Source organism: Mirounga leonina, unplaced genomic scaffold, assembly GCF_011800145.1.
Source record: "Mirounga leonina isolate KUSES-001 unplaced genomic scaffold, KU_Mleo_1.0 Mir_357, whole genome shotgun sequence".
NCBI lineage: Eukaryota > Metazoa > Chordata > Mammalia > Carnivora > Phocidae > Mirounga > Mirounga leonina.
Window position 1 is genome coordinate 11316150 of NW_023270702.1, and position 23421 is coordinate 11339570.

Here is a 23421-nt window from a genome sequence, read left to right on the forward strand (position 1 = left end):
TTAGTTGAAGCTGTGACTGATAATCACAGTTAATAATTAGTTTTGGTGATACATGATGCATCCAGGCAGCTGTACTTTTTGTTTTTTCTTTTGTGAATGATTTCTTGTTTTTTAATATACAATATATTATCCCAAATTCAAAAGATACAAAACAACAAATAAGTTTTTCTTCTTGCCTGGTACTCTAGTTCCCCTCCACAGAGAAACTGCTGTTTTTAGTTCTATGTGTATCTTCTGGTTATTTTCCTTGACTTTATATACATATATCTCTATATATCTTGTTAAACAGAAGTAGTAGCACATTACATACACTATCCTGCTGTCTTTTTTTTTTTTTTTAAGATTTTGTTTATTTGACAGAGAGAGAGAGAGAGACAGTGAGAGAGGGAACACAAGCAGGGGGAGCGGGAGAGGGAGAAGCAGGCTTCCTGCTGAGCAGGGAGCCTGATGTGGGACTTGATCCCAGGACCCTGGGATCATGACCTGAGCTGAAGGCAGACGCTTAACGAATGAGCCACCCAGGCGCCCCTATCCTGCTGTCTTGATATTGTTCCATATCAGTACATACAAAGTTACCTTCTTTTTTTTAAAAAAGATTTATTTATTTGAGAGAGAGAGAGCGCACAAGTGAGGGGAAGGACAAAGGGAAAAGGAGAGAGAATCCCAAGCAGACTCCCTGCTGAGCGTTGAGCCTGACCCTGGGATCATGACTTGAGCTGAAATTGAGAGTTGGTCACTTAACCGACTAAGTCACCCAGGTGTTCCCAAAGTTACCTTCTTCTTGAAACAAATATTTTATTGTGAAAAATTTAAAACATATATAAAATTAGATTGTATAATGAACACCCAGGTATCTATTACCCAGCCTCAATAGACATATAAATATTTTGACAATCTTACTGTGTATTAGACAATATTAAGGGATTTATCATTAATTTTGTTAGGTGTGATTGTAGCCTAGTAGTTATATTGAGAAAGAATTTCCTTATCAATTAGAGATGCATGCTGATGTATTTCTGAGTGAAATGATACATTGTGTGCTGTTTGAGATTTACTTTAAAATATACCAGAAGCAGGGCTTCAGGGTTCAGTCCATTAAGCATCTGCCTTCAGCTCAGGTCATGATCCCAACATCCTGGGATCCAGCCCCATATCAGACTCCCTGCTCAGTGGTGAGCCTGCTTCTCCCTCTCCCTCTGCCCCTCTGCCCCTGCCCTCTCACTCGAGCTTGCTCATTCTCCTTCTCTCTCAAATAAATAAACATATATATTTTTTTAAATTAGGTTTGAATTAATGCCAACTTACTTTTTTTTTAAGATTTTATTTATTTATTTGACAGAGAGAGGCACAGCGAGAGAGGAAACACAAGCAGGGGGAGTGGGAGAGGGAGAAGCAGGCTCCCCGCCAAGCAGGGAGCCGAATGCGGGGCTTGACCCCAGGACCCTGGGATCATGACCTGAGCCGAAGGCAGATGCCTAACAACTGAGCCACCCAGGTGCCCCAAATAAAATATTTTTTAAAAATAAAATATACCAGAAGAAAAAAATATGTGTGGGAGGAACAACTTGAACTAAGATTGGCAAAATGTTGAAATTGGATGAGTGAAAATTCATTATTTCTCTGCTATTGTGTATGTAGGAATAATTCCATAGTAATAAATACATTTGCTAATATGGTTTCATCTATAGGTCCACCTTTTTCTCTGGAGTATTTTATTTAATTAATTTATTTTTTAATATTTTCTTTATTTATTTGAAAGAGAGAGAGACAGAACACAACCGGGGGAGAGGCAGAGGGAGAGGGAGAAGCAGGCCTCCCGCCGAGCAGAGAGCCCAACATGGGGCTCAATCCCAGAACCCCGGGATCATGGCCCGAGCTGAAGGCAGATGCTTAAACATCTGAGCCACCCAGGTGCCTCTGGAGTATTTTAAAATAAATCCTAGATATCATGTAATTTTACCCATAAATATTTCAGTATGTATTTCTAAGATATAAGGACTTAAAAAAGAATCACAATACCATTGTCACATGTCAGAAAATTAACAGTAATTCTCTTTTTAAAAAGATTTATATATTTATTTTAGAGAAAGAGAGGGAGAGAGAGCATGCATGTGAGCAGGGAGGAGGGGCAGAGAGAGAGGGAGAGAGAGAATCCTCCAGCAGACGCCCCGCTGAGCTCAAAGTCTGCTTTGGAGCTCCATCCCAGGACCCTGAGATCATGCCCCAGCTGAAAACAAGAGTCAGCCACTTAACCGACTGAGCTACCCAGGCGCCACAACGATAATTCTTAATATAACCCAGAATCCAGTCTATTTTCCAGTTTCCCTGATTTTCTCAAAAGTATCTTTTTTATAGTTGTTTTGTTTGAATAAGGAGTCAAATTGGGTCCACATATGACATCCATTAAAACTCTTTTAAACGTTAGTATTTCTTTTCCTTAAAAAGAAGTCATTCATTTATTTAAAAAAACTAGATTTTTATCCTGTAGAAGACCCCGCTTTCTGGATTTGACGGTCTCTTCCAGGTGCTATTCCACTTGTTCCTCTATTCCTTGTATTTGAGGCTTGAAGAAGTTCATGTTGAATATTTTTGGCAAGAATTCTTTCTAAGTGGTTCTTGTGTTCTTGCTTCACCTCGGGAGGCTCATACATCTCATGTTTCACTTTGAGTGATTCGAAGATTGAGCAAAAGATTTGGGTGGTATCAGCCTGATCTGCCTGTATAAAGTTTCCCATTAACGTTTCATCTAATGTTTTTGGCATCCAGTGATTATTTTTGCTTTAGTCCATTATTCCGTTAAGTGTTGTAAATTGATTTTCTAATTCTTCCATTCATTTTGCATTTATTACCTGGGATTGTTCAACAAAGACATTTCCTTCATCAACTTTTTGATTAGCCTAAATAGAGTTGGTTTATTCTTTTTAAAGACCATATAGCATTTTATTGTACCATAATTAAACTGGTCCCCTATTTTTGGATATTTAGAATTTTTTTAAGTAAACTCTACTGCCATTGTGGGGCTCCAACTCACGACCCCAAAATCAAGAGTCATATGCTCCACTGACTGAGCTAGCCAGGCACCCCTTAGAATGTTTCTTTTTCTATTTCTTTATTTAAATATTTTTTCTTATTGTATGACCTCATATACTTATGTATTTATAGTGAATAGTAAACTTTGGAATTTTAAGAGAGTTATATTTTAATTGAAAATTATTGGATTTTTACTTTCTGCATGTTAGTTTAGTGTAAATATGAGAGTTAGAGTCAGACAGACCTTATTTTGACCCTGGATCACTTATTAATCATAGGAACTTGGGCAAGTTACTTATTCTTTCTAAGACTTATATACTGGGAATAATAATAATAATATCTGACTCCTTGATTGTTTTAAGGAGTAAATAAAATAATCTATCAAAATGCTTTGTATAGTGCCTATCATACAGTGTGTTGAATAGGATGAACTTTTTCTTAATATCTGAGGATTAAATGAAATAACATATGCAAAGTCCATTGTACAGGACCTGGGAAATAGATGTTCAATAAATAGGGCTACTCTTTTCCCTTTCTTCACTTTTCCCTCAGTAATGAAGATTATTCTTTCTCCTGATTGTTTTCAGGAATTTGAAAAAAAAAAAATAGATGTCAACTGCCCCGGCGCACCTGGGTGGCTCAGTCGGGTAAGCGTCTGCATTTGGCTCAGGTCATGATCCCAGGGTCTGGGATTGAGCCCTGAGTCTTCGGGGCTGAACAGGGAGCCTGCTTCTTCCTCTCGCTCTGCTGCTCCCCTTGCTTGTGCGCACTTGCTCTCTCTCTCTCTGTCAAATAAATAAATAAAATCTTTAAAAAAAAAAAAAAAAGATGTCAGCTGCCCTGAGTAAATTTTGGCTGAGAGAGATCATTTTGTAATTCTGCTATTAGCTTTTCTGGAGACCCACCAGGACTTGTTTGGGTCACAGCTCCCTATCCCAGGAAGCCATCTTGCATACTGAGAAATGCTAATTTTCAGACCATCTCAGTCCAGAAAGGACCAGGTAGAATGCAAACAACACTGCATTTTAACTTTGAGCTGTGGAAATACTGTTCCTCTTCTCTGCCTTGCGTTCCCTGCCTTATCCATGGTTTCCATCTCAGTTTTAGGATTAAAGAGTTAGCCTGATGTAACTCTGTGTCTGTTTTATTCCCTGTGCTCTGTCTAAACTCAGTGTAGGAATTAAAGCGAAATAGAATTGGGGCACTTGGCTGGTTCAGTCAGTGGAGTGTGCGACTCTTGATCTTGGGGTTGTGAGTTTGAGCCCCACGTTGGGTGTGGAGATTACTAAAAAAAAAAAAAAACTAAATAGAATCATGATAAATTAATCTTCCCATCAAACTTTGGAATAAATGGCATTTGCCTGAAAGTTGAAAGCTGACTTATTTTTTTCTAGCAACTCATGAGAATTACTATTTCACCTGCTCTCTTGGTATTTCTCTCTTCCATATATTCCTCATCTTTGTAATATCTTAAGGCCTTAGCTTTATTCTTCCACTTTCCTCTATCAAATCATGGCCAGTCTTTCCTCTTTCCCTTATGGACTTCAGGCTTCTAGCAGCCCCTCTTCTCACTTTCTGCCTTCATCCTATAACCTTTCAATCTTAGAAGCACCATGTGTCTGTGAAGTAAGGAAACACTTTCCACCACTCCTCCTTACCTGTGTGATTGATAAAGCTGGGATTTCTTGGCATTACCTTATTTCTTTTTCCTGTGTTCCTATGTAATACCTGACAAGCACTGTACTTTTGTTCACTGATCCCAAGTTTTTAGATATGCAGAATGCAAAATGGATAAGTGATTTGAAAAGATGTGTTGAAGATAATAACATAGAGCCAGCATTGCAGACTGGAAAAACCACTTGGCTCCCTGATGCTCAGGATCAGGCTGTTTTTCAATGAAATCTGCTGAAGGGGCACATACATATTTCAGTAACAGCCCCGTCATTTTAATGATACTCTTTCTATTTTGATAGATGGATATCATGAAACATGGGCTGAGTCTTTAAAGAGTGATGAGACTATATATATTTTTAAGATACTACATTTTTAAAAAAGATTTTATTTATTTATTTCACAGAGAGAGAGACAGTGAGAGAGGGAACACAAGCAGGGGGAGTGGGAGAGGGAGAAGCGGGCTTCTCGCTGAGCAGGGAGCCCGATGAGGGGCTCGATCCCAGGACCCTAGGATCATGACCTGAGCTGAAGGCAGACACTTAATGACTGAGCCACCCAGGAGCCCCAAGATACTACATATTTTGACAAATCTGAATGACTTCTTCAGTATTAAAGGGTGGTTTGGTTAAGATAAATGCTATTTGGGGGCACCTGGGTGGCTCAGTCAGTTAAATGTCTGACTTTTGATTTCGACTCGGGTCATGATCTCGAGGGTCATGAGATTGAGCCCCGAGGTGAGTGTGGAGCCTGCTTAAGATTCTCTCTCTCTCCTTCTGTCTCCCCCACCCAATCTCTCTCTCTTAAATAAATAAATAAATAAATAAATAAATAAATAAATAAATAAATAAATCTTAAAAAAAGGATAAATGCTATGTGGTGAATTAAGATTCGGAGCATCACAAACTCCACAGAATGGCACTACTTAAGTAAAAAGTTACAGTATAAAGCAGAAAAAGAAATCAAGAACAGGCAGGCTGCTTATTTTTTCAATTATCTTACAATTAACCCATGACGAGTTAGTTCAGATTTCAATGACCACCTTTAATAATGATCCATGTCTGCTCTTCATCTTGGGTATAGAGATTATTTTCTTTTAATTGAAGAATGACTTAAAAAAATTTTATGTAATAGTTGAAATTTTGCCTTGCTCATTCGCTGTACCTGTGACTGCTTCAGGGGAAAAACCTGTTAAACCATGCCTATTTCTGATCTTTCTCTGCTGGTTTTGCACTCCCCCTTGCATGTTGGGCAATGGGTTGTTGTTGACAACCTATGAAGGAAAGTAGTTTTCCTCTTGCTCTCACATATTCACTCAACAACAGTTTATTAAGCGACTCTTAGGTGCTAGGTCTGGTGCTTTGTGCTGCAGGCACAAAGATGAGGAAGACATGGTCCCGGTGTCATGGGAGGCACTAGATCAAGCATCTCTGCCTGGCACCAACTGGGTTCCCTGAGTGTGCTCTGTGGTCTCTCCTGGGGCCCTACCTCAGCTGTTGAGTAAGAATCTTGGGATAAGCTCACAAATCAGCATTTTCATCAAATGAGTCTTAGGCATTGGCCCAGAGCATGGTAGGAGTCAGGTGGTTCATGGGAAGAGGGGCAGCTAGCGTGCCACGGATTGCTTCTTTTAGAGAGAGCTTTCTACTCAGCATTAATATTTCTGGGCAGCTCCTCAGGAGGGAAACGCCTTTCTGGCTCGAAGGAGCTTCCCCTGGAGGAGGCAGGCTGAAGGATTAGTAGAAAGGCTTCTGGGAATGCTGTGAATTCTTTCAGAAAGTCATGGTCCTGGAGTGAGGGGTAGTGATCTGGGTTAGGTTGGGAGGATAAGGGCCAAGGATTTGGATCCCAAGAGGATTCATAATTTTGTTCCTACAGTGTCCAAGGGGGAGAATACAGCTAACAGCTAATGTTGTGAGGATTCATTTAAGGAGAGAAAAATGCAGACATAAAACTGTAAGAGCTAACACATATACAATGCCTTGCTATGCCTAGCTTCTGTTCCAGGTACTTTATATATGTTAATTCATTCAATACTAACAACAGTTTTATGAGGTAGGTGCCAGTTCTAGGGTCTTCGTTTTACAAATGAAGAAACAGAGAGGTTATGTAATATTCAAAGTCCTCCAGCAGAGCCAGGATTTCAACACAGATAGGTGTGGAGCAGAATATAATCTCATCACCACTGTTGCCACTGCCTCTCAGAAGCATCGTCGCTGGAAACGGTAAAAGCAGAAGTATACACCTTTCATACCGTTCTACTTGAGTGTTGACTTCTTTCAGCTTGTCACCAAATAATACCCATCTTCCCTCATGGGCCACACAAAGAACATTTGTGGAAACCCTGACAACTGCCCTCTTAAATGCCTTCAAACCTGGTTTCTTCTGTTTTAGAGAAGAAATGACATGCTTCTTTTTGTTGTTACCTTATAATCTAGATGCCTGTGAAAATCCCCTCTACAGTAGATCTGGTCCTTCATTTCACTGCCTGGAGTGAAGACTGGCTGCACTATTTTTAGAGACAAACCCACAACATTTTAGCCTTTAAGCCAGTGTGTGATATAAAAAAAATTTTGCAGGCCCTATTTAGAAGGATAAACAACTTTTCAGTTTTTTAAATTTGTTTTAATATCGGATTGGGTATCTAAAGGCTTTTGTGTGTGTATTCAGTAATGTGGTAATTATTAACACATATAAAAAATGGTAACAAGGAAGAAGACATTTTAACTGCATTTGAACTTCTGACATGAAGAGTTATTTAACTTGAATTCTTTTTCAGGAGCTATTTAACTTTTTGCATCTTGTACCAGATGACTGAGACTGGGTTTATAAACGGATCTAAAGATGTCCTGAGTTAGAAGCAAGTCAGTGAACTATCAGATGTCTCTCTCTCTTTCTCTCTTTTTTGAAATTTTGCTCCAGTGGCCTGGCAACTTAACCTTTTTTCCTGGTCTTCTTGTTGAAAGAGCTACATCCACAAACGTTATCTTACCGACCAAATCATTCTCAGGTATAGGTTTGTTGCATAAACACTTACTCGTTCACTCAGCCAATACCCTTGCCTACCTGTGCTAGCACTGATAGATTTACCGAAGGGCATGGCTATTTCTGGCTATGAAAAGATGCATAAACCTCTTATAAATCAGGAATCACTATGGATCCACTGAATATCCAAACCCCAATGCTTTTCATTAGTTTAAATCTAATTATTTTTGATTAAAAATACTATGTGCTTCATGGGCTCCTGGGTGGCTCAGTTGGCTAAGCATATGCTTTTGGCTCAGGTCATGATCCCAGAGTCCTGGGATGGAGTCCCCCGTCAGGCTCCCTGCTGCGCAAGGAGTCTGCTTCTTCCTCTGCCCCTCCACCCACTCATTTTCTCTCTCTCTTTCTCTCTCAAATAAAAATAAATAAAATCTTTAAAAAATAGTATGTGCTTTTTTTTTTTTTAAGATTTTATTTACTTATTTGACAGAGAGAGACACAGAGAGAGAGGGAACACAAGCAGGGGGAGTGGGAGAGGGAGAAGCAGGCTTCCTGCTGAGCAGGGAGCCCGATGCGGGGCTCGATCCCAGGACCTTGGGATCATGACCTGAGCCAAAGGCTGACGCTTAACGACTGAGCCACTAGGCGCCCCTAGTATGTGCTGCTTATAAGAAAATCCAATAGAGCAAGACCTGTTTGAAGTAAAAGGTGAATAACCCTCAAATTATTTTCAGTGTCAACAGATATCTGGTGCTTCTTTTAAAATAACATTCCTACTGAAGAAAGCAATAGTTTCAACTTGTGAAAACTAGAGTTGTGATTCCTGAGTAATTTCTTTACTTTTACCTACTCAGAGATTATATTAGTTTCTTATTGCTCCTGTAACAAATTTCCACAAATTTAGTGGCCAACACAAAAATATGACTTTATATTCTGGAGATCAGAGGTCCCTAAATGGGTTTCATTCACTGGGCTAAAACCAAGGTGTTGGCAGGGCTGTGGTTCCCCTGAAGACTGTAGGAGAGGTTTTGTTTCCTTGCCTTTTCCAAATTGTAAATGTTACCTGCATTTCTTGGCTCCTGACCCCACCCTCCATGTCCAAAGAACGTCACTTCAGCCTCTGGTTCTGTCACTATGTGGCTTTCTTCCTTGTTGACCCTCTTGTCTCCCTCTTATAAGAATCCTACCTGGATGATCTTTCCACGTCAAAAATCCTCAGTTTAATCACATTAGAGAAGTCCCTTTTGCCATATGTGGTAACATTCACAGATTCTAAGAATTAAGATGTGGATGTCTTTGGGGAGAGGGCATTATCAAGCCTACTGCAGAGATGTGTAACTCGTTGCTAAGGGATTTTGTATGGGAGAAATGCATATTAAATTAGCACTTCTCCTTCAACTTTTCTTTCTGTTTTCATCCAAATACCAGAAGCTCCATTATGGTCTTAGATTTGAATTATCTGAGAACACCTGACAGTGATGTGACGAGTGTCCTAGAGCAACATTTTCCAAATTGAAGCTCTCGTGGTGCATGAAATGTTAAGAGATACTCTATGTTAAAAAGTGTTCTGCATCAAATAAGATTTAAAAACATTGCATGCTCCATCCCACCCACTTTCATCTTTAATATACATTAGCTTATGAGAAAGGTCCTGAGAATTCTTGCTATTGTCTGTGATTCCACATGTATTTTATAATGAAATCTTTTATTTATTTTTTTTAGATTTTATTTATTTATTTGACAGGGAGAGACACAGCGAGAGAGGGAACACAAGCAGGGGGAGTGGGAGAGGGAGAAGCAGGCTTCCCGCTGAGCAGGGAGCCTGATGCAGGGCTCGATTCCAGAACCCTGGGATCATGACCTGAGCCGAAGACAGACGCTTAAGGACTGAGCCACTCAGGCTCCCCTCTTTCCTTTCTTTTTTAAAAGAATGCCTATTAATCATCTTCTCAAGGAAAGCAATGTTTTATGTTTGGGAAATGTCCTTAATGCATCTTTCATTCTAAAACTTTACTATATTGCCCTGAAAAAATAAATTAAATAAAAGGGTATATTTAAGGTAACTCTAAATATCTCCTAAATGGCATCTTTCCTATTTTAATCTTCTTTCTCTACTACCTATGTTGAACTTAGTTTCTTTAGACTTGAAAGCAACCAACTTCCATAATTTGAATTAAGGTTAAGAATAGCTTTATATTTCTAGAAATAAATTTGAATAATATTACATGCAAGCAAAAAATCTTGTGACTATGACAGCACAAGCAAAATTGTTTCGAAAAGTAAGATAATGTCAATGTTTTTCAAGGTGTATAGAAAAATGGTACTATTGTGACTCTCAGAATCACAGGACTGACACACATCAACTTCTTTAAAAAGTTGTATTTATCCTTTTCCTATTTTGGGATGATATTTCCTCTAACGTGGTCCACAGTGGTACCATAATGAATGCTCGTTCTCCTCAGAGCTCCCCACAATGGTGTGAAGACATCTTTAGCCTCCTCTGTTGGGTTCGTGGTCAGATAGCCCTTAGCATAGGTTAGCAGTTCAATCTTTGCCAGATAAGACTTTTTTTTTTTAAAGTAAGCTTACTTTTTAAAGGTAAGACTTGAACTCATGACCCCCAAGATCAAGAGTTGCATGCTCTACTGACTGAGCCAGCCAGGCACCCCATAAGATAAGACTTTCATTGCACTTTCTTTGTCCCTTCTTAGGACATTGATTATATTTTCTGATACTTTGTTAGTTACATGCATGTTATGGCTTATACGCCCAAAGTAAAGTTCTTAAGGGTAGGAGCCATCACTATATTCCTCATGGTGCCTGGCTCAGTGCTTTCCTCTCTGTAGGAACTGGAACAATGTTTGTCAATGGATGATTCAGTGAATGAATGAATGCATTAACTTAGGATGGAAATATCAGGTGTGTACTACAAACACTACAATTTGGGGAAACTCACAAAGATATATATAAAGTAAGGAAAAAGCTAAATTAATAATAGGTAAGATAACTAAGGCAAAGGAAGGATAAAAGTTAGAAAGTAAAATGGATTTAGGAGTGAACCTAGTTCTGAAAGACATATGCCATAAAATCTAATGCATTTGTAAGGGGGGACATTAATCTGGTACTAAGCTTACTAAGAGCCTATGAAGGAAGAAGTTGTTTTTTTGATTTTCAGTATCTAGATAATTTTAATGTCAGTTGCTGACATGAAACATAGCTATTCTTAGAACGAGGATCAGAGAGAAATTCTTCCCATGAGATATTGGAAGGAGTTTACTGTATAATATGAAGAATATTGCATTCAACTCATCTTTACACTAAACACAGCAATGCATTTCAGAGAGAATTTCTTATATTACCCTTGGTTTATACTGATAGCATCCCCACCATCACGGCATAATCAAATAAGGAGTACAGTTGTAGAAAGGGATAAACAGTGGTTCATGAACTCCTGTTATGCTAACAAAATTGCAAAACAGCTATGAAACTTTTTTGTTCCCCCAAATCTCTAATTAGCAACTAATGTGAGTATAAAATTTCACTAACAGGGAAAAGAAACTCATATGGAATAATGCAACATCTACTGCCTAATTGTTAGAATAAATAAATTGTAGTCAGTCTTTATAATCAATTATCTGAAGGTGGGGCTCAAATATTGGTGACCATCATTTACTTAAGGTGTTTTTTGCCTGTTCTCTGTATAAAATACTACAGAGTACAACAAATCGGACTAGTTGTTAAACAACAGGGAAAAGTCAGTTAAACAGAATATATTTCTTCCTTAGGTTGCAATTTAAGTTCCTTTTCAGTAGAAGGAAACTGACTCCAGTGAGAATTCACAGATACCAATTATCCCAGAAAATGATGACTTAAAAGGAAGGTGTGAGAATAGAAACCAATTAAAGAAGGGCAGGCACCTGGAGCCCTCTAGGGAAAGGGAAAGTTGGATGGAAGTGTTGTAACTGCAGGGATGTGATAGATGGAAATAGCACGTCTTCTGGGAAATTAACTGACACGCACTCCCCTTCTTATGTGCCTGTTTGGATTGGAAACTGCCAGCATGTCACAGAGGCACCACCGGGGTCGGTTTGGAAGTACCTGTCAACAGCCATCAATTTACTGAAAAGAGTTTATAGGAATGTGGGATTCCCAAAAGTTATTTTTAAATCTTGGGAATTTTCTTGGAATGTTGTCTTAACACTGGAGGTTCTGAGGCTAGGATAAAAACTTGCCCTGACCTCCTTGACCTGACTTCTGGTGTTGGGGCTGATAAGGGTGTCCAGCCAGATCGAGGATGGCAAATAAGGCTTCTTATTTGGTTTCTAATTCCTTTGAGTCTCCATGACTTTACACTGACTCACATTTAAGGGTTTTGTTAAGTCTATATAAGAAATTGTAATCCTGACCTGCAAAATACTTCTTGTTCCCCATCTCTCTTCTTCCCTTTACTTCTTTTTTTTAAAATTTTTATTTTTAAAGATTTTATTTATTTATTTGACAGAGAGAGACACACTGAGAGGGAACACAAGCAGGAGGAGAGGGAGAAGCAGGCCTCCCGCCGAGCAGGGAGCCCGATGCCGGGGCTCCATCCCAGGACCCTGGGATCATGACCTGAGCCGAAGGCAGACGCTTAACGACTGAGCCACCCAGGCGCCCCTTCCCTTTACTTCTTGAAACAGTAGTCTTGGGGTGCCTGGGTGGCTCAGTCGTTAAGCGTCTACCTTCAGCTCAGGTCATGATCCCGGGGTCCTGGGATCGAGCCCCGGCATCGGGCTCCCTGCTCGGCGGGAAACCTGCTTCTCCCTCTCCCACTCCCCCTGCTTGTGTTCCCTCTCTTGCTGTCTCTCTCTCTCTGTCAAATAAATAAATAAAATCTTAAAAAAAAAAAAAAGAAACAATAGTCTTCCTCAATTGTGTCTGCTTCTTTCCTTCCTAGTAACTCTTTTCTTTAGGGTGGGGGAGGGGCAGAGAGAATCTTAAGCAGGCTCCATGCCCAGCAAGGAGCCCAACCTGGGGCTCAGTCTCATGACCCTGAGATCATGACCTGAGCCGAAATCAAGAGTGGGACCCTTAACCGACTGAGCCACCCAGGCGTCCCTCTTCCTGTTAACTCTTAATAGGCCATCTGGCCCTACAACTTCACTGACTTTATTCTGGCAGAAGTCACCAAATCCATTAGCTTCTTTTGAATCTCCCTTCTAGTTTTCCCCTCTCCTGTTTACATTTCTCAGCCAACCTTCTTGTCTGAAGCATTCTCCTCTCTCTTAATCTCCTCCTGCCTCTGTGGCTATTTCTTTTTAGTCTCATGAATGGAACTTTCCTCACTTTTTACAGATTGTTGTTTATAATTGTGCTCCTCTAAGTTTTCTTTCCTTCTTTTCCTGGCTCATCTCATTCATCCTGAGGTTTCAACTATGTGCAGATGACTCCTGCATTAGTCAGAGTGAGGCTGAGCTGCTGTAACAAAAAGGTGGGTAGGTGATTCTGCTCCATGAGGTCACCCAGGAATGCAATTTTCTTCTCTCTTGTTGCTCTACCATCCCCTAAGGTGTTGTCATTATCTGCACAGTCAAAAGTAGCTCAAAGGCACCATGTCTGTGTTCCAACAGCCAGGAATTGAAGGTAACAATTTCCTTGTAAGGAAGTGATAAGAAAGTCGTACGTGACATTTCTGCTCAAATTACATTGCTGAGGATGCAGTCACCCGACCACATGTAGCTTCAAGGGGGGCTGGGAAATGAGTGGCTATGTATTCTGTAAAAAACTGTCAGGTTTAAAAAAAACAACAACAAAAAAACCTGTCAGGCCTTTTTTTTTTTTTTTTTTTTAAGATTTATTTGGTTGTTTTAGAGAGAGCAGGAGAGAGTGTGGGGGCAGGAGAGGGCAGAGGGGGAGGGAGAGAGAAACTCAGGAGGACTCCATGCTGGGTTCAGAGCCTGATGTGGGGCTTGATCTCAGGACCCTGAGATTAGGACCTGAGCCAAAATCAAAAGTCAGATGCTGAACCGACTGCCCCACCTAGGGGCCCCAATAAAAACTGTCAGTTTTGATAACTATGAGGAAGAATGAGAGAAGGGATATGGGGGCAAAAGTAATGGTCTCTGCTAAAATACCTTCAGACCTACTCTTTGATTTTCCAGATTCATAGATCTGTCTACTTTGTGAGGTCTTCTGCTTTTTTTAATGGCTCATTATATTTTTAAAAAAATAACAGCTTTGGGGGCCCTGGGTGGCTCAGTTGGTTAAGCATCTGCCTTTGGCTTAGGTCATGATCCCTGGGTCCTGGGTCCTGCTCAGTGGGGGGTCTGCTTCTCCCTCTCCCTCTGCACTCTCTCTCTCGACAAAATAAACAAATAAATAAATAAATCTTTAAAATAATTAAGAAAAAAATAACAGCTTTGTGCCTGTCGGCTCAGTTGATAGAACATGAGACTCTTGATTTCGGGGTTGTGAGTTCAAGCCCCACGTTGAGTATAGAGTTTATTTAAAAAAAAAGTAAAAATAGGAGCACCCGGGTGGCTCAGTTGGTTAAATGTCCGGCTCTTGATTGCAGCTCATTTCATGATCTGGGGCTCCTGGAACTGAGCCCTGTGTAAGTTTCTGCACTCAGTGTGGAGTCTGCTTGGGACTTTCCTCTCCCTTTGACCCTCCCCCAGCTTGTGCTGTCTATCCCACTCTAAAATAAAGAAAATCTAAAATAAATAAATAAATAAAAAATAAAAAAGTAAAAATACAAATGTCAGCTTTATTGAGGCATAATTGATGTATAAAATTGTTAATGGTCATTATTCAGTTGTTTGAACTAGAAATTTCAGTCATTCTTGATTCCTCTGTATGTCTTATTTCTCACAGCATATTTGTCACCAAGTTCTGTGTATTTTAATTACTGAATCCATCCTTCTACCACTATGTCTGTCTAGACCCTAAAAGCTGTATCTTATGTGTGTGTGTTCACACACCTATTTTTTTTTCCGTTTTTTTTTAAGAAGTAATCTCTGAGCCCAATGTGGGCCTCAAACTCACAACCCTGAGATCAAGAGTCACATGCTCTACTGACTACTGACTGAGCCAGCAAGTGCCCCAGTCGTATATATATTTTTGATAATAATATTGTATAGTTTTTGAAAGCTCCTGACTTGCCTCCAGCCCAAGAGTTTTCTCCTTAGATGACCATCCTTCCCACACAGCCACTGTATTTATCTTTCTTAATGATGTATGGGATGATTTTGTTTTCATTATTGTATTTATTTTTAAAAGATTTTATTTATTTATTTGAGAGAGAGAGATCAGAGTGACCGAGAACACAAGTGGAGGGGAGAGGCAAAAGGAGAGGGGGCAGCAGGCTCCCCACTGAGCAGGGAGCCCGATGAGGGGCTTCATTCCAGGACCCTGGGATCATGACCTGGGCTGAAGGCAGATGCTTAACTGACTGAGCCACCCAGGCGCCCCTCATTCCTTTTTTTTTTTTGTTATTGTTGTTATTGTTTTTTTAAAGATTTATTCATTTATTTTAGAGAGAGGGAAATCACGTGTGTCCCTGCTCAGGCGCCTGTGAGCAGGGGGAGGGGCAGAGGGAGAGGGAGAGAAGCAGACTTTCTGCTGAGTGCAGAGCCCAACATGGGGCTGGATCTCAAAACCCTGAGATCATGACCTAAGCCAAAATCACGAGTCGGATGCTTAACCGGCCGAGCCAACCAGGAGCCTCCATTTCCATTCTTAAAAGTCTGTAATGACCCTCCATTTGCTACTATGGGTCTTCTTTAAATGTGATTTTTAGAAATAGAACCGTTTTTCTTTTTCTAGAAAAAAAAATCCTACAACAAATTACCCAGTATTAAAAAATGGAGAACTTCTTGGATGAGCATTGTCCTTAGAGTGTAATTTGGAATTGCTGGCCTACAGAATTTTAATTCAGATTACTTGCTAATGGTTAGAACGCCCTTCACAACCCAGTACCAGCTGACTTTCCCCAAATGTATTTTTAGCTAGTATTCCCATCATCTTCTCTGCTCCAGTCACATGGCATTAATCACTCCTCTCACTTGTGGCAGGCATTCATGGGTCTGTGTTCACTCTTGTTCCTTCAGTCATGAGTAGTGTTTTTTAAAAAAAAAGTAAAAAAAAATTTTTTTTCTTTCCTATTTTTCCCTGGGCACATCATTACTCATCTGAAAGAGCATGAGTAGCTTTGGAGCTAGGCAGACTTGGATTAAGAGCTCAGTTGAGTCCTACCCAGTCTTCTCATTGGAAAAATGGATTTAATAAGAGAATCTACATAAAGTATACAGGCCATTACGGGAGCCTCAAGATGTCAATTCTTTCCATCTCTTCCTCAACTCTCACTTCTGTATTTTTTGGAAACATCGCAGGAAGAAGTAGTTTTCCTCAATTAGTGTTTTCATATGATTTGATAAAGCTTCTATTAGAGAACTTTAATTATTATATTTATGTATGTATGTGCTTGTCATACCTGCTGGACTTTCAACTCTTTGAAGGAGGAGTCCTGACTTACTCATACTCACCTTTGATCCTTAGTGTCTGGCAAAAATAGACATGAAGTAAATGTTAAATTCAATTGCACTGAATTGAATCGAAATGGATTTATGGTAGAAAAATAAAGGTCATCCAGTTTCCTTGGCTCTGACTCACCCTCCCCATAAGGAATGGAGCAAGAGTTTGATGGATGTGCATATGCTGTTTTGTAATAAAAAGGAGCAGTCTTCTGATTCTGAACATGAAATAGCAACTGCTGGACTATGAAACAATCTGCAAAATTGCATTTATCCTGGAGTGTTTTGTTTTGGCATCAGTAGGGTAGAATGTTGTTTCATAGTCCATGTTTATTGAACCATGTAAGGGATTTATATGAGCATCTGTATAGAGGCCAAAGTTAAAGTGGGCACAGTCCCAAAAAAGTGACATGGAAGACGAATTGATGTATTCAAGCATTCAGAGTTGACAACATAATCTGCTATTTTTGTAGAGGGCATTTTGGCACTAGTTGCCGAGTGTGTATATATGTGACAAGTCAAGCCCAATATCACCTCCCCAGCCCAAATAAATTTTTCTTTTTTTCCCTCTATTTCTTTTTTAAAAAAGTTGGTTTTAAAAAACCATATGACACTAAATATATCATTATGACCATTTTTAAGTGAATAGTTCAGTAGTGTTAAGTATGTTCCCATTATTGTGGAACAGATCTCTAGAACTTTTTCATCTTGTAACACTGAAATTCTATACCCATTAAACACTAATTTTCCCTTGCATCTTCCCCCTGCCCTTGACAACCACCTCTAACATTCTATTTCTGATTTTGACTACTTCAGCTATTTCATATGAGTGGAGTTGTACTATGTTTGTTCTTTATGACTGGCTTATTTTGCTTAGCATAATGTCCTTGGGATTCATCCGTGTTGTAGCATGTTACAGGATTTCCTTCTCTTTTAAAGCTAAGTAATATTCCATGGTATGTATATACCATATTTTCTTTATTCATCAGTAAATGGACAGTTGGGTTACTTCCATCTCTTGGCTATTGTGATTAATGCTGTGATGAACATGGATATGCAGTTATCTCTTCAAGATCCTATTGTGAATTCTTTTAGATAAATATGCAAAGGTGGGTCATATGGTAATTCTAGTTTTCATTTTTTTAAGGGACCTCATACTATTTTCAATAATGGCTGTACCATTTTACATTCCCACCACTGGTGCACAAGTGTTCCAAAGTCTCATTCTCACCAACACTTGTTATTTTCTGTTCTTTTGACAGTAGTCATCTTGATAAGTGTGGAATGATATCTCATTCGATTTTGATTTGCATTTCCCTATTGATTAGTGATGGTGAGCATCTTTTCATGTGCTTATTGGCTATTTGTATGTCTTTTTTTTTTTTTTTTTGAGAAATGTCTATTGAATCCTTTGTTCATTTCATAGTTGGACTATTTGGGTTTTTGTTGATGTTGTTGAATTGTAGAAGTTTCTTATATATTCTAAATAATAACCCCCTATCAGATATATGATTTACAATTATTTTCTCATATTCTGTAGGTTGCCTTTTCACTTTGTTGATTGTTTCCATTTGTCTATTTTTTATTTTATTGCCTGTACTTTTGGTGTCAAATCCAACCTTTCTATTTCTTTTAATGACGTTTAGTGACCAGTCTTTATGTTATGCAGCTTTGAAATCTTGAAATTATTTCTCTCCCAGATCCTATAGTTAAAAGTTGCCTGAGACCCCTCAAGTCTGTAGAGTCATCACCTTTATTCGTTCTCTCTCCCCACTCCCATTCCATTGCACACACTAGTTTATCACCTCACTCTGGATTTCTGTCTTCTGCTTGTTTGGTATCTCTTACCTTTCCAAACTAGTAAATATGCTGTCTTTGGTTTAGGCATCTTAAGGAATAGTCCAAGTCATTAGGAATATTTACACTTTCCTCATTGTTCTCCAGAAATGTCAAAATTTCTCTAAAATTGGGCTCTAACCTACCTTTCTTGCTGTATCTTTTGTTCCTTTTTCTCATTACCGACAAATACTTTATAGTTTCGTCAAACAGGGTTAGTTGTTTTTTTCTCATATTGCCACATAACTTCCTGACATTGATTGTACTATTCTTTTTTGCTTGAAATATATTGGAATGCTTTAGTGACCTCTTCTTTGGTTATTCATTTGTCTGCCTGCCATCTTCTGCTCTTATTTCTTTACACTCACTCCTAGAGAGTTCAGCTTCAACTAAGACCTAAATGTTGATATTTCTCAAATCAGCATCTCTGTGTATGATCTCTTTGCCTGAAGGACATTACTGAAGTTTTAGGGGACCAAAGAATAGCTTTCATCCTTCACAGCCAAGATCTGAGCCAGTTAGGGGATAGACTAGGAGTAAGACAGATAATACCAAAATATAATCTTTATCACTAATAGAGCTACAACTGGAAAATGTGGCTTATAGTTGTGAAAATTGACCTCCTAATACTGGACGTAGTCCACTTTAGTCCATTTTAAAACTTAAACAGGTGGGGTAGAACAGAGTCCCCTGCCCATTGATGGTTGCCACCCCAAAGTAAAGAGAAGAAGGCGGAGCAATACTATCTATACGTGTTCAGCTTTTGCTCCCAACTTGCCCAATTACCCTCAGGTAGGAAGGAGTGAGTGAGGTGGAGTGGGGCCAAGGGGGCTACACTACTGGACATTTGCCAAAATGGAGGAAACATTGGGAGTGGAGAGATTATTTCTCCTCTGCCCCCTGCCCCACATATATCTTTATCCAGATATCCCGCTATCACTTTAAATCTGTGTTCATCATATCCACCTTCAAGACATCCCTCCTCCCAAATTGCTCTTTTTACACTAGAACATTGAGTCAGCTTTGACTTGACTGTCCTCATATGCTACAAAGTTGAATATTATAATATCATTGTTTTTCTTTAAAATGCTTCTTTTATTTGTTTGTTCTCCAATATTGCTACCACTAGCTTGTGACAAACCTTTAGCATCCTTGAATAGATATGCCCAATATGTAAGTCCTCTTCTTTGCTTCTGGTTTGCTTCCTAAAGATTGTTCATAAATCTGTGGCATTTTGGATTAGATGCAAACTGGCATTTAAGTGTCTCTCCACTGCCCTAACACATGACATTCTTTTATAATATACTTCAGCATACAAACAGGGCTTTTAGGAAAGATGTTTTTGAAACACATCATGCTCATTCCTATTGCACCTTTGCCCAAGTGGACAACTGTGCCTGAGAACAGCTTCTTGACCTTCCATATTCCTAAATTCCCAATTCAACTTCCATTTCTCCCAGATATCTCTCTTTGTACTCTGGTCTACATCTCTGTTAGTATACTTAAAATGATTATTTTGTAATTCTCAAAGTGTTTATATTTTGGCTTTATCTTTCCAACAAATTTGTATGGAATTATAGGAAACCCTATACTTGAATATCTGCCCACCCTTCCCCTATACCCCTAAAGTATAGACTAAACTCATAGTAAATAATCAATGAAATTGATCAGTATAGAAAGTTAGAATAACATATTATTTAATATGTTTAAGGTTAAATTTCTAGGCTAACATGTGAGCCTTTTATGAAAAACATCAACAACAACAAAATTTCTCCCATATTTCCTAGCTAGAAATTTCTATAAATGAATAGGCATTTGCATGTGTCCTATTTAAAATTCTTCTGATGCATTTCTTGTGGGACAATAGGACCCTTTTCTTTGGTGAATCCCAAGTAAGAGTATTGGAATGGAATACTGACAGGAAAGAAAGAAAAAAAAAAAAACCCTCTCAAGATAACACATGGCCTCAATCAAGAAAGCATTGGAAGAAATTAAGCAGGCATTTGGAGAAAAGACATATTGTCATCTGGACTCATTGCTTTTAAAAGAAAACATTTGGGTGCATGTAATATCTAAATCTATTTTGTAGACCCCTCTTCTTGGAAAATAAAATAAGTTATTTATTTATAGTGACTCCAATTTGTGTCTGATGTGTATAATAGTAAATTTGAATTGATTTTGTACAACAGCATAAAACATATGATGGAAAGGCCAACAAGCACTCTAGAAATATCTACTAGAATTTAGTTTCCTAAAGGAACTCTTTTTTTTACATTTTTTAAATTTATATTTATTTATTATTTTATTATTATTATTTTTAAAGATTTTATTTATTTGACAGAGAGAGACACAGTGAGAGAGGGAACGCAAGCAGGGGGAGTGGGAGAGGGAGAAGCAGACTTTCTGTGGAGCAGAGAGCAGGCGCCCCTTTTTATTTATTATTTTAGAGTGAGAGAGAGAGAGAGAGTGAGCAGGGGGGAGGGGCAGAGGGAGAGAAAGAGGGAGAGAAGCAGACTTCCTGCTGAGTGCGGAGCCCCTCTGAGGGGCTCAATCTCATAACCCTGAGATCATGACCTGAGCTGAAATCAAGAATCTGAGTCTTGGGCGCCTGGGTGGCCCAGTTGTTAAGTGTCTGCCTTCAGCTCAGGTCATGATCCCAGGGTCCTGGGATCGAGCCCTGCATCAGGCTCCCTGCTCAGCGGGAAGCCTGCTTCTCCCTCTTCCACTCCCCCTGCTTGTGTTCCCTCTCTCGCTGTCTCTCTCTATCAAATAAGTAAATAAAATCTTTAAAAAAAAAAAAAAAAAGAATCAGTCTTAACTGACTGAGCCACCCAGGCGCCCCTAAAGGAACTCTTAAAAGAAGAAACTTTTGTCTTACTTACATCCACACAAATTGTTTCCTTTAATAAATACAGAACTGGAGAGAGGTTGATTCTCTGAGCTTTTATTTTTCTTGAATTTCAATTATTAAAAAATGTTTTCCTTTTAATATTAGATGAACCATATTAAAAATTAGCTAATCAACGGAGTCTTCCATCTTCATGAGTATTTTGGACAATTGGGGATAAGGGGAAATCTAGGAGAAATTGGGAATGTTTCTTAATTGATGGGATTTAGTATTTTGGAGAAGGTGCCATGTCTAGGAACGGCCACAAGATGGTGTAGAGATAAATACCTAAGCATTCATAAATGTCATTCATTCATTCAGTGAACAAGCATTTAATAATCCCCAACTACATGCCTGGAATAATGTGAGGCAGAATGGGGACCCAAAGGAAGAAATGGACACTTCTATAGATGTTAGGGCATGGGTTTGGAAAGGCACCAGAGAGGAAATGATTCTTAAACAGAATCTTATAAACCTGGGAGGGAGTTATTAGGAAGTAGATTATATAGATTGCAGAATTGGAGGAGATGATGTGTGGAAATAGAGGGAGATACATGAATGAAGGACCAAAAATGTAAGAACCAGTCTGGCATATTTAAGGAATTTTAAGCAGTTGATTATGATTAAGACACACAGTAGGAGACTGTAGATAATGCAGGCCGGATAACCACACGGCCTGACATTCCTTCCTTGGTGAGGTTGTGTTTTAGGGAGGTCACTTTTTTGTTTTTTAGTTTTTATTTTATTTATGTGACAGAGAGAGATACAGCGAGAGAGGGAACGCAAACATGGGGAGGGGGAGAGGGAGAAGAGGCTTCCTGCTGAGCAGGGAGCCTGACATGGGGCTCAATCCCAGGAAGTTGGGGTCATGACCTGAGCGGCAGATGCGCTTAACGACTGAGTCACTCAGGTGCCCCTAGGGAGTTCTGGCTTAAGAGAGGAGGAAGGGTCTTATAGGAGGAAGAAGGGTCTCAGGAGTAAAACTCAGTTCATTTTGGACTTGTGTCTTGACGGTTCAGTTTGGGACTCATGGTACAGAGATGGGGGGTGGGGTGAGGAAAGGGAATGGGAGGGAGGACCACTGTGCTGAGATGGGGCTCAGTGTGGGAGGAGTGGGGTAGAATGAAAGGCAAGGTGCTGTGATTTGATTTTGGTTATTTACATTCCTGTATTATTTGTGTTTCTGATTGGTTATTAGAGACTTAGGTTGAGCACATATTGCCAAACAACAAAAAAGACTTTGTTTCTAAATATTAAGCTCCTAATGACACAAGTATTGACTTTGTTGTTTCCTTGCTTAATCCTACAAATACATTGATTAAGACATGCTGTGTACTCTCTGGGTATGGACGGTGAACATGGGTTCTGCATTGGCGATAGGACATTAGGCAAGGTAATTATTCTTTCCTCAATTTCCTCATTTTTAAAGTGGAAAACTTTATTCACTAGGGAGCTAATGTATAATACTTGTCTTTTCCCCAGGAGTTATAAATTAACTGAGAATGACAAGGATTCGGGCAAACGGAAAGCAAAGTACTAACTTTAGTACGGAAAAAAGCTCTCTGGAAGGAGGTGGCTTAGACGTGTGGAAACAGGAAGCTTCCTAATATTTGCTTTCTCTCATAGAGACCTTGGAGTAGATAAATTGCATTATTAGCAGGAGCACTTTCTGCTGTATTTTGTGAAAATTAAAAACAAGTGTCTGGACCTGGGGCCATCTTCCAGAGAGACACGCCCCTGGCCATGTGCAAATTCCTGGTGGGTGGCACTGCCTCCTGGGATTCCCTCAGCAGCTGCACCACTGGCCCAGAGCTCTGTATCCATCTGCCTTCTCTCGGCAACCATCAGCTTGCTCAGACTGAGGTGCTACCAGCATTTCTACTCCATTGTCATTGTACATTTTAAACATCTGCTGGGGGTCGGCTGGGTGGCTCACTCGTTAAGCGTCTGCCTTTGGCTCTGGTCATGATCCCAGGGTCCTGGGATCGAGCTCCACATCGGGCTCCCTGCTCAGCGGGAAGCTTCCTTCCCCCTCTGCCTCTGCCTACCACTCTGCCTACTTGTGCTCCATCTCTATCTCTCTGTCAAATAAATAAATAAAATAAAATAAAAAATAAACATCTGCCAGGACAATCTGTAGCTATGTTAAGTTGCCTGCCCGGACAGTTTAAGCTATACTGTTTATGTACAGTTTTCTGATGACAGGTTATATAGTTTTTGAGAGGTACCTCTATTCCGTCCCCTCTTGCCCCCTTCAGCCCTGTATTTTTAGAGCATAGGTTTGGAGAACATATATATCAAGCTATAGCAGAAATACCTGTAAAGGTAGTAACTAATACTTATCTATTACTATGTGCCAGGCATTACCCTAAGTCAATTACACATACTAACTTCAAAACAACAACAAACCAGGTAGTATGCTTACAGGAAAGAAAACTAGAGGCACAGGAGTTAGGTGACTTATGCAAGATCCCACATCTGGAGAGAGACAGAGCCAGGGTT